This window comes from Octopus bimaculoides, chromosome 5, assembly GCF_046866305.1.
Source record: "Octopus bimaculoides isolate indiv1 chromosome 5, ASM4686630v1, whole genome shotgun sequence".
Classification (NCBI taxonomy): Eukaryota; Metazoa; Mollusca; class Cephalopoda; order Octopoda; family Octopodidae; genus Octopus; species Octopus bimaculoides.
In genome coordinates, this window is record NC_142932.1 from 21603942 (window position 1) to 21618231 (window position 14290).

At 37.4% G+C, this 14290-nt stretch overlaps 2 protein-coding genes across 9 annotated transcripts in view; one reads left to right on the forward strand and one right to left on the reverse strand.

The window, feature by feature from the left end:
- LOC128247821 (uncharacterized) overlaps window positions 1-10373 on the reverse strand; it is an 81547-nt gene extending 71174 nt beyond the window's left edge. The window contains exon 1 of the mRNA XM_052967898.2: window positions 10243-10373. The gene's annotated coding sequence lies outside the window, so the exon portion shown is untranslated. The remainder of the gene's footprint in view (window positions 1-10242) is intronic.
- The window catches only part of LOC106881096 (anoctamin-10), a 191356-nt gene that overhangs the window by 41916 nt on the left and 135150 nt on the right, over window positions 1-14290 (forward strand). Inside the window, exon 1 of one of the 8 annotated variants that reach the window (XM_089352087.1) lies at window positions 10428-10626. The exons of the other annotated variants lie outside the window; for them this stretch is intronic. The gene's annotated coding sequence lies outside the window, so the exon portion shown is untranslated. Of the gene's footprint in view, window positions 1-10427; window positions 10627-14290 lie in introns of those variants that run through there. 8 annotated transcript variants of the gene reach the window in all.

Here is a 14290-nt window from a genome sequence, read left to right on the forward strand (position 1 = left end):
TGACATATTCATATATACAAAAGAAGTTTCAGTTAAAAGTTCATTACAAATTTTCCTTGCTTGTTACTTACGCTTCATTCTCAAGTCATGCTCAACCCACCAACATTTTGCCACACCCTATCAGTAGTTTGTGCACCTCACTTTGAGACATACTGGTCTATATTGAAGAAAATTATTGACATATTTATTAGGATTTTATATCCATTGCTAAAGCAACCCAAAATAAATTGAAGAATCAAGTAAATGCAGTTATTGCGAGACTTAAAGGAGTCAATGCAATTATATGGATTAACCCATTAAAAGGATTAATGCCTTTATTTGAATTAACCCAAATAAATGCATTGATCATACATCCCCCCATATATTTCCTAGTAATGATTATTTCTAAGGTTGGATGAACAGTCATATATTCTAACAGACAAGATCCAATGGATTAATGTTGCTAAATCAAAAGAAGAAATTAAGGAATGTTTGATGTTGATAAACTATTATCTCCAGTTTATACCAAAACTTGCAGGCATCGTGCAGTTCTTTTAGTGGAAAGGAATGTCTTGATGCATCAAGAATAGGCTTAACCCTTTAGCATTCAGATTATTCTGTCCAATATAATGCTTAGTTTTTCAATTGTTCTGTATTAATCATGCATTATCTCAAAGTTGTGACATTTTGAGATGATGTGATTGTTTATTTTTAGATTTACATTATAGGGTAGGTGTAAGAGTCCAGATCTGTCTGGTTTGAACATAAAACAGGTATAATATTTTGGCCAGTTTAAATGCTAAAGGATTAAGAAAATTAAAGAACTTTTTATCTCAATACTCTGTTTTGGCAACATCCTTTACTGTGAGTGTGAAACAAATCTTACTGTTGATGCTTTTGAAATTGTAGCAGCAGGAATAAAGTCTCAAAATGAAAGGCTTGTTGCAGATGTTAGTCATACACATGATAGAGAAATTGGAGAAAGATTTAAAGTGGAGCTTATGTGATTGTCATGGTGAGTTGAAAGATTGGGACAGAATCTATTAGCAAAATCTTCCATGCTGAGAATTGATATTTGGCTGTTCTAATCAATTTTTTCAAAACAATTTGATGTTTTTAGATGAGCTTACAACCTCCGTCTTTGAGGTAGCCTGTAGAACAGTATCATAAAAATGGTTCTTCCGATCATTTGGTAGGCCCGCTTGTGGGGCGTAGGCAGAGATAATTGTAGCTGTTGCTGTTCTGCAGGACTAGCCTGAGCTTAAGCACTCTATCGTATACCCTGACAATCTCTATGACTTTATCTACTCATTTCTCCGCAAGGAGTATGCCTACACCCCCAATCCATCCATGTTACTTTGCCAGAAGATTTTGTACCTATGTTCCTTGCCTGTGAGAACCCTAGCTGAAGCTCCTCTCCATCTTACCTCTTGTATGCAGCATACATCGACACGTCTCTTTTCAAGCATCTCTACAATTTCACTAGACCTACATTGACTGACAACTCTGAAAACTGGGAAAGGAATGTGGGGTGAGGCTTGGGGAGGAGAGATGTTATTCAGTGCCTGAAAAGAAGAGGGAGGTTGTCGTGTTCGTTTTTTAGGCATGCTATGATTATTAATATGTAAATATACCCAGTCAATGTCTGCACAATGTATCTGTCTAACTGGTTGGTTATGTCATTATTATGCTAATGTTGTGTTACATACATTTTTGCATGCATACAATTGGAGAATGCTAACAATTGACTACAAATTCAGTATAACAATCAGTTTTGTGATGTGCTGCTTGGATAACAGTGAGTCGCATCTGAAGATTACCATATACTTACTATTGCTGACTTACATATAATTATCATAAACATGATATATATTAACAATGCAATTTCTTAAAGTTCTCTATTACCAAATAAGGATTCCTAACATATTTACAAGGCTATAAAATTTGGGGCAAGAATAAAATCACCCTAGTACTTATTGACTTCAATGGGTTTAAACCCATAACATAAACAAAAAGCATTTTGTTCAGTATTTGACTATTTAGTTAATTAACTCCTCTTTATATATTCACCCTTTGATACCAAACTACCTATGACTGCCCCTGGGTCTTTATGTTTTAAAATGATCTAAATTAAAACCTTCCATCAAAATTTCATGTTAATTTTTTTTCTAACACTTGCTTGATAAAAAAAAAAGTTATTTTACTAAATTCTTCATTATCTTCAAAATTACTTGAAACAAAGTCCATGTATGAAGTTTATTTCAATAGAAATATGTTAACAAAAGGATTAGTCCCAGCTTAGAAAAAAATAAAATAGAATTTTTTTTTAAGTTTTCAATAACCTTTAAAGTACTTTGTGATTTACATTGTTATCTTTATTAATGAAATTTTACTGTTTAAAAACTAGATAAAATATCCTTATATCTTCACTTCATAATGGAAATTATAGAAAGCAAATAAAGGTGGAGAAAAACTGTTATCAAGGTTATTTAAACACAAATAAATCTGTCTTCTTCAACAAGACAACAAATTTGTCATTACAGTGAATTTGTGGAAAGTTGTTAAATAAATTCTCTTTTTTCTTTTCTTTTTTTTTTGTTATTTAGAATTCTTGTCATAAACTCAGCCTACACCCATCTCACTTTTTGTTTTCATATCAGAAGCTTCCTGTTAGACCACATCACTGCAGCATATACAACAAAGTACTCTCCAACTCACACTATTTTGGCTCTTCTGTATCCCAAAATTCAGTTGTCTTCCTTCAGTACATTGACACTCTACTTGCTAACATTTCTAACAAAACATTCTCCTATGCAAAAATTGCAACACAAGGAATGCATCCTAAGGCTTTGGCTTTCTCATTACAGTCAGAATAAACATCAACCTTGATCAGTTTCTGAACTGTGGTGTATGCGTGCGAGTAGAAGTAATCAGCTTACCTCGGTTTCCTTCCTTTGCATGAGTCTGTCCTGCAGTATCCGATCTTTGCGGCTGGCCCGACCCGAAGAACACTAGAAATAGCAGCTGCTTCTCGCAACACCTAGACGATTGCTTGGCACATCCTCTCCTCACAACAACCCCGTTTGAAAAGGGCACGAAATCCTGATCGAGGCTCCCTCAGCCCTTCTTCCTCTTCCAGTCAGCTCGCCGTTCCGGTCAGTTCACGGTTCCGGTCAGCAGTCAGCTCCCCAGTTGCTGACATCGAAGAGTCACATTGGAGTACTGCTTTTGTATATTAGAGACTGCTGCTACTAAATACATGTATATATACATCCCAGACTACATCCCAAAGAATGCCATCCAAATGGTTTACAATAATTTAAGCACCATCACACTGCAACTCTAGCTTACAAACACAGCTTCTTCTCTTTGTCTTTTCTATCACTACTACACCAACCTCTGCTCCTCTAAACCAGCTTACTACATTTCCTTGCCTCACATGGAGATCTAACCCCTTTCCTATATCCTCATCACAACTGTGTTGTACATCCCAAACCTTGCAATAAACATTTCCATAAGTCCTTCTTCAGAACTTCTCTCTATCCATGTTTTGCTTGCAAATATTAATCTATAGATATCCAAATTATACATCAACTGTCTCAAACTCCTCAGTCTGGGAAAGCCTGCAAAAGATACTGCTATTCTTCCTATGACTAATTTTAAAATTCCCTATTTTTTTTCTTTGATTAACATGAAAAGAGTTTTTGAGATGCATTTTTGCCAAGATTATATATGTGAAATAGTCATTGAGTTAATCAGGAAATAATGGGGCTTATCTAGAATTTGAATGATTTGAGGGTGTTTTAGTTGTGTGTTATTCATGACTAGAAAGGTTGAAGAACACATCTAGTTCCCTTGGTAAGTGTAATGGTTGTGTCTTTATGATGTTAAAAGAAATTATGCTGTCATGAAGAAAGTTTTCACAGTCTCTGTTCTGTAGACATTTGATATTAGTCAATTAGGTTGCTTGCTTGTGTGTGTGTGTGTGTGCAGTTCATAAGAGTACTGACTTGTACTATGTACATAGTAGTGGGAGTGCTTATGAATAAGCAAGTAGGTCATTGATGTAGAGAAGAAAGAATATGCTGACATAATCGAACTTCACTGGGTCACTATGACAGAAACTTGCTTCTTCAAGAGATAAGAAGTAGACAGAGGTCATAGGCTTTGAGGGTTTGTCTTGTGATAGGCATTTAAAGGCTTTTGCTTAAATAACTGAAGGCAAAGCAACAGCATGCAAAAGAAAGTGAGAATTGGTTGCAAAGGATTCATACAAAAAGTGCAGAATCTCAAAGTAGAAGAGAATGATGTAAATATTTGTTTAGGTTATCAGGAGGGAAAGCGGTACTAATGGCTCTCTATGGGGCCTCTGAGTCTGATAAGAGTGAGGAAGGTATCCTCAAATTGAAAACCTGGCCTGAATGATTACAAGAGTGTGAACTCCTCTTAAAACACCCAAGGTACCAGCTGTTGGTGTCAAAGTAGCACTATGACCCTCCCCTCAACCCTGTCCCCTACCCCATTGCTGCTGCTGCCCTTGAACCCGACTTTATGTACCATTCTTGTAATTCACTGCATTTGTGCGTTTACCCATACTGCTGCCATCATGGTAGATGTTGTTGTTGTTGTCATTGTTGTTAGTTATGTTGTTGATATTGTTGCTGTTGTTGCCATTGTTGTTAGTCGTGTTGTTGATATGGTTGCAGCCATCTCTGAAGTTACTGTATCTGCGTTTGTTAGGTGTGTATATGGGTTCACTTCCTATGTTGTTTGTATCTATGCCCTATACACAGCTTTTTTTTAAATGTCTACTAATTTTTTAATATTTATCATAGGTATCTACATATATGTTTATTGTACATGTATTATGCTGTTTGTATCTTTTCTTTTAGGCACAAGGCCTGAAATTTGTGGTGGGGCTAGTCAGTTACATCAGCCCCAGTGCTCAACTAGTATTTATTTTATCAATCCTATAAGGATAAAAGGTAAAGTCTACCTCGGCAGAATTTGAACTGTGAATATAAAGCCAGAAGAAATGCTGCCAAGCAATTTTTTTTTTTTTTTTTTGCCATGCTAACAATTCTTCCAACTTAATCTGACAGAATGATGGCTTTGAGAATGAGGTGAAGCTGTTCCATTTCGGAATCAAAATGAGGCTGATATTCTAAATGTATTGTCATTGCTGTACTAACATTATTGCATGTATTATTTTCTGTATGATAGAAACAATTCTAGATGGATACTAGTTTGTTAAAACAGCTTCGTTATTCAGTTTGAAAAAGCATCTTTGAGAGAAAGGATCATGAGTGACTATGAATATATTTGGACAAACACTGCATGACATGGCAAGAATATTGCTGGTTAATAACAATGAACTTTCAGTCTATGCCCCAGATATCACAGACTTGGTAGCAATTTTTTGCAACTACAATAAAAACTAAAGATTCTGAAGTAAGTATGATGGCCATATTTACACCTACTTTACAGTATTCAAGGCACATGACTCAGTGGCTAGAGTGTTGAGCTCACAATCATGAGGTAGTGAGTTCAATTCCTGGACTGAGCTGTGTGTTGTGTTCTTGAGCAAAACACTTTATTTCATGCTGCTCCAGTTCACTCAGCTGTAGAAATGAGTTGCAACATCACTTGTGCCAAGCTGTGTCAGCCAGCCTCCCTTCTCCATGCTAGCTGTAGAAACATTGCCAGATCAGATTGGAACCTGGTGCGGCCTTCTGGCTTGTCAGTCCCCAGTCAAACCATTCAACCCATGCCAGCATGGAAAATGGATGTTAAACGATGATGATGATATATACACACACACACACACACACACACACACACACACACACACACACACACACACACACACACACACACACACACACACACACACACACACACACACATGTGTGTGTATAATATGGGGTGTTCATTTTGTAAAGGAGACTATCAAAGTTGTTTGTGGATTGACAATATCAAAGAATGCACTGAAAACAAGAGCCTGGCAGATTGTACGCATGCAGTACAACACAGAGAGAAGGGTACAGAGTTCAGTTCTATGTAGTGGCTTGCTAACCACTTTCTTCTGTCTTGTAGGGGTATTTACTCTATCTTTTAAGCTGTTTTCACAGTTGTTCTGCATTCAAGATTTACTTTATTTCCTGTAAAATACCAACTTACTTGGTGCGTTTAAGTTTGTTTATAAAAAGTGTTCTCACATTTCGAAAGTTATCATTTAACATTATAAAAGATGGTATTCATTATTTGGGATCACTTAATGGTACAGAGTGCTCAGCTGGAATTTGAGAGGTACAGAGTTCAATTCTGTGTAGTGGCTTTCTGGCCACTTTTTTCCATCTTCTAAGGGTATTTACCTGATCTTCTAAGCTGTATTCACAGCTATCCTGCATTTGAGATTTACTTTATTCTCTGTAATATATGTATGACCATCTCTTCCATTTTTCTTTTCAGCAACTGCTGGTGCAACATAAAAACCACCTGTGCTGGCACCACATAAAAAGCATCTGTGCTGGTGCCACATAAAAAGCACCCAGTACTCTCTGTAAAGTAGTTGTTGTTAGGAAGGGAATCCAGCTGTAGAAAACACATCAAAACAGACAACTAGAGCCTGTTGCAGTTCTCTGGTTTGTCAGCTCCTGTCAAACCATCTAACCCATGCCAGCATGGAAAATGGATGTTAAATGATGATGACAGTGATGGTGGTGATAATGATGAGATGATTACTGTGTACTGTTAAGTTTGAAATGATGATTTGCATATTTATTTTTAATATGTTCCAGCAGATTCAATGAAAATATGCTAGACCTATGTTTTGCAGAAATAATAGGTACATCGGTCTGATGATATTCATGAAAGTTGTAATAATGATTTGTGTATATGATTTGATAAGATTACTCTTTTACTCTTTTACTTGTTTCAGTCATTTGACTGTTGCCATGATGGAGCACCGCCTTTACTCAAACAGATTGACCCCAGGACTTATTCTTTGTAAGCCTAGTACTTATTCTATCGGTCTCTTTTGCCAAACCGCTAAGTTACGGGGACGTAAACACACCAGCATCGGTTGTCAAGCGATGTTGGGGGGACAAACACAGACACACAAACATATACACACACACACACACATATATATATACATATATACGATGGGCTTCTTTCAGTTTCCGTCTACCAAATCCACCTACAAGGCTTTGGTCAGCCCGAGGCTATAGTAGAAGACACTTGCCCAAGGTGCCACGCAGTGTGACTGAACCCAGAACCATGTGGTTGGTAAGCAAGCTATTTACCACACAGCCACTTTTATATAAATCTTAAAAACACTTCTATACCATCCAAAATCATTGGAATTGCTGAAAGAATTGTTACAAGTGTGAAAGGGGTTCAAAAGCATACTCATTAAGTAACAATTCTTATTTCTTTACTGCCCACAAAGGGCTACACACAGAGGGGACAAACAAGGACATACAAACGGATTAAGTCGATTATATGGGCCCCAGTATATAACTGGTACTTATTTAATCGACCCCGAAAGGATGAAAGGCAAAGTCGACCTCGGCGGAATTTGAACTCAGAACGTAACGGCTAACGAAATACCGCTAAGCATTTCGCCCGGCATGCTATCGTTTCTGCCAGCTCGCCGCCTTTAAGTAACAATTCTATTAATGTATATTTAAGCCATAAATTTTTATTGAACAATCCTTTATTCAGGAAAATTTCTTAGTTCATCTGCTTTGATTGTTTGGTTTACAGAATGTAATCACCAATAACTATATCATATGAAATTGCAGCTCTTGCTGGCATAATTGCAGAAGAAATGATGAACAACAATGGCAGTGCCAAATGAAACTGCTGCTCTATTTGATATCACAAGAGAAATGATCATCTCAAGCAGGAAATAATACAGCTGTAATTCTTAAAGGTGAACAGGGTATACAAATGCGTGTAAATCAACTAAACAATAACATATATATTTGTTTCAAATTTTGGCACAAAAGCAGCGATTTTGAGAGAGAGGACTAGTCGATTAAATTGATCCCAGTGCTTAACTGATACTTTATCAACCCTGAAAGAATTTGAACTCAGAACATAAAGATGAACGAAATGCTGCTAAGCATTTCACCCACTGCTAACAATTCTGTCATCTCACCGCCCTACGCAGTGATTTGTATATTGATAGCAAACAAAATGCTGAATCAGTCCCTCAAGCTTTGAATGATATTTCAAACTTATTTCATAAGGATGGGAATTAAAAGAAGATGGTGGTGGTGGTGGTGATGATTTTGACAGCTGATACAAGAACAAAGGTTGTAAATTATGTGAGACACAATTTATGAATAATGAAAGAAATGAAACTAATACATTTTTCAGGATGCTATTAGATATTACGCTAAATTTTTGTGGATGCTTGCACATGATCGAAACTTTTTAGAATGGTTACTAGTTTGATGAAACAAACTGGCTATTCAGTTGAGGGAAAGGATTCCATGTGACTACAACCATATTTCAATGAACAATCCACAATAACATGCACACACATGTGTGTGCATGCACCCCCCCCCCCCCACACTCTTGCAGAATAAGGTTTCTTATTCACCTGGCACAAAAGTGTTTTATTTTGTTAGGGATAGCAATGATGAGCTGATAGAATTGATAAAATGTTATAAAAAAATAATAGTGCTTAGATACACTGCAACTCATCAGAAAAAGTAACCAAAACTGCATGAACAGTACATAGGATATACAAAGGAACTGAACCATGAATAATTCTTTAAAAAAACACAGAGTGGTGGGGGTTCAAGTGTACTATTGGTAAATTTCAAGAAGCATGGAAGTTTCAAAGGCTGTAGAGTCTCAACAGCTAACCACTGATGCAGGTAGTTTATGCCATGCTTCAACAATTCTGAGTGTGAAAAAATGTTTCTGAAAGTCATGGATGCTGTGTTGTTTTATTGATTTTGTAAGCATGTCCATGAGTGTTATCATCATCATCATCATCATCATCATCATCATCATCATTTAACGTCTGTTTTCCATGCTGGCATGGGTTGGAATTCAAAAAGATGCTGAAAGTTGTTGGAAAAATAGTGGATAATCTTGTGGGTGTCTACCAAGTCAGTTGCCAGAGACTGGAGCTTTAGTGTGTCCATGACCAAGGAAGCAAGATGTTCAGAGTATGGTAGTTGCCTGACAGTGGGTATTGGTCTGGTTGTACGTTTCTGAACTATTTCTTGGAAATTGATATGCTGAGCAAGATAGCAGTTCCAGAGTGGTGATGCACACTCAGTGTGGACGTAGCATGGCCATATACAACTTTAAATATATAACTGGAGAGCAGCTGACAAAGGTCTCTCTGAGTGATGCTAAGACACCCTCAGTCTTCTTGACAACTTTAGAGATGTGGTTTGTCCAATGCTTTGCAGTATTTGTCCTAGCTATACATTGTGAATTCAAACCCTGCTAGGATCAGTTTTGCTCTTCATCCTTCTGGGGTCGATAAAATAAAGTACCAGTCTACTACTTGTGGTACGGGGGGAACTGTAATGCAGGGAATAAAATACAGTTCATCCACTTCTCATTGGCTGTTCAGCTGTGTTAAGTCCAAACACGTGTCCTACCCAACTCACTTAATGTTAGCAGCTGCTACTACCAATCCCTGCTAGCTTGCTCTACTTGCATCCGTTCACCACGACTGCCCTAGGCTGAAAGAGGATGACCCTGGTCTTGCTTCCCTCACTTCCTCTCTCCCACTTCCTGTTCCAGCAGAGCCCCTTGAGTGTTGACATCACAGCCCTTTCCTTCCAGTTCATCTCATCCCCACCTGATCTTAAAAATCACCTCCTCACTTCACTCCATGTCGAAATCTGCCATCTTCTGCTCTTGCCCTCTCTGGGATCTCCTGCATCATTGCCACCATCCCCTCTCCCACTTTGTCTCCCCAGTTTGCCCTGTTTGCTCATCTCTTGATGTAGCTGCATGTTGTTCATAGCTACCCTGCGGAAGAGAGAGAGGGTCTGCCTTTGTGCAGCTTGGGGAGGGGGTGAAGTGTAGGTCAAGCCCCCGAAGGCATGCTGCCAACTGACAATTACATATACGTCTGTGGTGGTACAGAAGGTACAATTTACATGAATCTTATTGTCTTGAACTTAGCACAAAATCTTGGGAACATATTGAATGTAAAAACCCACCAGAACCAAGATATTGGCATGGAACTGTAATGCGGGGAATAAAATATGGTTCACCTACCTCTCGTTGTTGGCTGTCCAGCTGTGTTAAGTCCAAACACATGCCCTACCTGTCTCACCTAGTGTTAGCAACTGCTACTACCAATCCCTGCTAGCTCACTCCACTCACATCCGTTCACCATGACTGCCCCAGGCTGAAAGAGGGCAATCCTGGTCTTGCTTCCCTCACTTCCTCTCTCCCCCTTCCTGTTCCGGTGGAGCTCCTTGTTGACATCACAGCCCTTTCCTTCCAGTTCATCAGTACTGGGGTCGATGGTATTGACTAATATCCACCTTTCAAATTTGTTGGCCTTGTGCCTAAATTAGAAATCATTTTGTTAGGCGTGGGAATGGGAAAACCGGAAGTTGGTTTATTCATCATATCTTTACCATAGGCATTAACAAGGTAAGTGATGCAGTCTAAATCTGCAAATGAAACTGTGTTGTCATGAACCTACCACCTACTCTACTGTATCACCCCAACTTTCCATTTACACAGAAGATAGAAGCTGTTTTATTACTGAACAAACAACAAAAGGTTTTTTTGTTTAAGGAGTGGTTTATCAGGTATTTATAGAGTGTGACCTACATAGTTTTAACTTTGGAATAATTTAATCAAAATGTATGAGAGAAAAAATACTGAAGAATCTTTGTAGAAGGTCATGAGTTACCAACATTTGTGCTTACCTCATTCATACACATTCTTCTACTGGTGTGTGTGTTACATGTATTACAAATGTCTATATTGTGTAAATAACACAGTGTATTTATCTATGATGAATATTTATGCATGTACTGGCTACAATATGTATTAAACGTGTAATATATGTAAATATATATATAGAGAGAGAGAGAGATAGTTGCCTCTGTGTGTCTGCTCTTTTATTTAGAAACTACAAAATGACCATCCACAAAATCATATCTTTTATCATTTACTTGTTTCAGGCTTTGGAATGTGGCCATGCTGGGGCACCACATTGAAGGGGTTTAGTCAAACAAATTGACCCAGCACTTATTTTTAAATCTGCTGCTTATTCTATCAGTCTATTTTTGCCGACCTACTAAGTTACAGACATGTAAACAAACCAACACCAATTGTCAAATAGTGGTGGGGGACAAATACACAAGCACAACCACATATATAGATATATAGAATTAATCTTCTCTCTTCGCTTCTTTGTGCCACATAGGCTCAACTCCCTTCCCCTCTTCATCTGACTCCCCTCTTCTCCTCTCTTCATATGACACACACACTAAATAAAGAAATGGTAGTAAGTAAATGTGTTTTTCAAAAAAGATTGGTAAATTTTCAGATTAACACCCACACGATTTTCACTACAGTGTTAGGGTTGGGGTTTTAGGGTCAGGGTTAGGGTTAGGTTGGTAATCATGCAGGTGTTAATCTCAAGATTTACGAAAAGATTAAAAAAAAAACTCAGTTTGTCGGGAATAAATGTTTGTCGATCGTATTTGAAAAAGATGTGTCGCTATTTTTTTTTTATTGTTATGGTGAAGGACGGAGTTAGAAATAACTTATAATTCCCGCCAATTAGAATGAATTCATTGGTAACCATAGGTACATATATATGTGTAGATATGTGTGTATTTACGTATGATTGGTAGTGTGTCTGTTTATTTGACTCTCACTCTTTTTCCTTCATTTCTTTGTCTTTTTTCTTGGATTGTTCATAAACGTTCATAAGAGAAAGTAGCAATTGAAACGATTTGTAAGAGGAGTAGAAAGAGTTAAGTAGATTGTTTTAGAGGGGAGAAGTGATTTTGTATGTAGTTTTATGGATTTTATTCGTAATTGGGAGTTATTTTGACTGAAAAAATGACGCTGTGACCTAACTTATTGTATTTAGAATATTAATTCCGATTCTTTCATCCAAGAAATTTGGAATTGTGTAAATGTATGAATTTTAAACATACACACATACAGAGAAAATCTGCCTTTTATAGATAAGATATGGTCCATAATATTTACGAAGGGCAGATTCCGAGAGAGGTGAATAAAATATGATTAACAATAGACGTACAGGTGCCAATCCATTATGGCTGCTTCTAATGACTCCTTTAATTGGTTAATGAAAATGGTTTCTTTACAATGATGTAATGCTTTCATTAATCAATTAAAGGAGTCGTTAGAAATGGCCTTAATGGAGTAACACCTGTACCTCTACTGTTACTCATTTATATATATAACAAGCTTCTTTCAGTTTCTGTCTACCAAATCCACTCATAAGGCTTTGGTCAGCCCAGGTTTACAGTGGAAGATACTTACCGAAGGTGCTATGCTATGCAGAGGGACTGAACCCAAGACCACATGGTTGGGAAGCAAGTTTCTTACCACACCTGTGCCTACATCTATGTTATTTGCCAAATCACAAGAAAGTTTTCTATAACATGTATATTGATGGCCAAACAGCAATGTATTTGATTTTTCTTTTTAATGTTTGACAAAAAACTGATCATTTTTCCCTTTCAATCACTTCACTCTTTAGTCATTTGCAAGCAAAAGATTTTGTCTGAATTCATGCAATAATGGTAGAAACAGCAGTCAAATCTCCCTCAAACCGTACTTTATTGTTTATCATCATCACCATCATTATTTAACATTCATTTTCCATGCTGGCGTAAGTTGGACAGTTAGACAGGAGCTGAGTAGCCAGGGGGGTTGTGCTAAGCTCTTCTGTCTGCTTTGGTATGGCTTCCGTGGCTTTACAGAGTGTACTGGGTGCTTTTTACATGGCACCAGAACCAGTGAAGCCATCAAGTAATATGCAAGACAAAGACAAAGAATCCACAACTGGGGGAGGAGTAGTATTGAGAGAAGTGGCTTTGTGCCAGTAACCAAAAAGGAAACTTCTATGGGGTAGCTCAACCTGCTAAAAATAGCTGCCAACTCACATACAAATCACACCTTACTGTTTTATGTTTGTATTAGCCAATGTGGGGACCACTACATAACCGTTAGACTTGCTAGTAGTAGTAACCAAATCTGTCTCAAATTACACCCTACTTCTCTTTTGCATAAAAGAGAAGCATTTTGTCTTTACATTGAGTTCAAATTCTGCTGAGGCTGATTTTTGCCTTTTATCCTTTTGAGGTCAATGATGTACCAGTTGGGGTACATCGACCCTGGAGTCGATGTAATCGATTAGCCTCATTCCCATTAAATCTCAGGACTTGTGCCTATAGCTGGAAGCATTGTAAGGTGCTTTGTGCCTGATTTCATTAGAGCTCACAAGATTATCTAGCAACAACTTTATATATCTTGACTAGAAACACAGAAATAGTGTTGGTAACTTTCAAGAAGCATGGAATTTTTGAAGGATGCATTGTCTAGACAGCTAACTACTTGTTTCGGTAGTTTATTCCATGGTTTGATAATTCTGAGTTTCAAAAAATATTTCTGAGAATCCGGTGTGCAGCTCTGTTCTTACTAACACTATTTCTGATGAGGCCTATGCACCTTTTCTTCTTCATGACTCTTTTACTGCTCACTTTTCTGTGTTTGTATTTTGGTATTTCTTGACTAGAAACACAGTGCAGAGGTCATGCCAGAACATGAACCATCGAATAACATAAGATTCTGTCACCTGTCACTGCTAACTAAATGTTTGGACAAATAATAAAGAAATGGATCAGGGCACTGCAGGAGTTATTTCCCTTGCAACTTTTTTTACCTGCATGAATGTTGTATGTATTTACCTATATATTATCTAACAACTTTGGTTATGATTATTAATTCAATGTCTCTATCACTTATCAACATGCTTATAAAATATATAAAAAGAACAGAACTGCACACCTGATTCTCAGAAATATTTTCTCAAGCTCAGAATTATCAAACCATGGAATAAACTACCCACACTAGTAGTTAGCATCCTTCAAAAATTCCATGCTTCTTGAAAGTTGCCAACACTATTTCTGATGTGCCTATGCACCTTTTCTTCTTCACGGCTCTTTTACAGTTCACTTTTCTGTCTTTGTATTTTGGTATGTCTACTGTGCATGTACTTTTAACTACCATTGCTGTCTTTCTTTGATTTATTGCTGCTTTCTAA